Source organism: Octopus bimaculoides, chromosome 20, assembly GCF_001194135.2.
Source record: "Octopus bimaculoides isolate UCB-OBI-ISO-001 chromosome 20, ASM119413v2, whole genome shotgun sequence".
Lineage (NCBI taxonomy): Eukaryota > Metazoa > Mollusca > Cephalopoda > Octopoda > Octopodidae > Octopus > Octopus bimaculoides.
The window spans coordinates 3,632,755-3,634,277 of NC_069000.1; positions in this window are offsets into that span (position 1 = coordinate 3,632,755).

The following is a 1,523-nucleotide window of genomic DNA, read 5'->3' on the forward strand; positions in this document are numbered from 1 at the left end:
ATATATATATATATATATATATATATATAGATATATATATATAGATAGATAGATAGATAGATAGATAGATGGATAGATAGATAGATAGATAGATAGATAGATAGATAGATAGATAGATAGATAGACATACAATGTGAAGGCGCATGGCTTAGTGGTTAGGGCACTGTACTCACGATTGCGAGATCGTGAGCTCGATTCTCAGACCAGGCATTGCATTGCAGTCTTGAGCAACGCAATTCATTTCACGTAGCTCTGCGATCAATTCATAATCTGATATGTGGCACACAGTGTGCCGATTTCATGGAGGGAGCGACCTTTTGCGTACAGAGACATTTTATCGCTGTAAGCGAATCATCTGTGTGGTTGTTCCACAATCAATTTCCGAAAGCTCATACGCCGTCCAATGACGGGAGAGTCCATAATATACATATGGAAAAACGAAGGCAAAAGGTTAATTTAATAGGCCTTATATATTTCCTTATCTAAAGTAGTTTGATTGCGCTCCATGCGACTGAAATGTCTGCTAGTTTCTTACAGAAACGTAACTGATGAAACAATGCCTCAGAAATTGCCGTATCCAATGTAAGGATGAAAGGAAACATATTAAACAATTTCATCCTCTTTCTCTCTCACTGATTGTGTAATTACAATTGGGCGGCTATAATTGGGAGGCCCGATAATTGCAGATATTTCTCTCGGCATAAAACCACTGGCAGCCTTGTTAATCCAGAAATAAAGTATATTTATTTATACACCAATGCGATGTCGAGCACTTATTCTTACTGCTCGATAGTAGCACTTATCTACATATGTACATGTGTGTGTACGTGTGTCTGTGTTTGTGTGTGGTTAATTGTATGCATATATGCATGTGTGCCTTTGTACACATGTATGCATGTACGTGTATATACATTTTTGCCTTTGCAATCACAATTTAATAAGTCATACGAATGTCTGTTCTTCAGTTGTTATCGATTTTTCTCTCCTATCATTCTATCGGTTTCGGCGACGAGTTTTCCAGCTGTTCCATCAATGAAACTTCCTACAACTGGCAGCATGAAACCGTAATCTGCAGAAACATCTATCTTTAATATAACCTGCAGCATTAGTCTTTTCATTAGAGTTACAGATTCTCTGATGGCCTTTTATTCAGTCTCTTCATATACAATATCTCTTTGGAAAACTAGCGATAAGTGATCATTTTGTCAGAACCAATACGACTTTTGAATATATACTGGCCTTTTCACTAATAGAATATTGTAAACTAAATGTATACACATATTCATACATACAAAATTACAAACAAACACACAGAGGTACATACACACATACACACACACACATACACACACACACACACATAAGTACATGAATATAGAAAGATATGTACACAGACGTGTTTGCCTACCGGTATGTGTATATACATATATAAATATATTCATAAATATATATATGCGCTATACATACATAAACGTATAGATACATACTTATATATATATATATATATATATATATATATATAT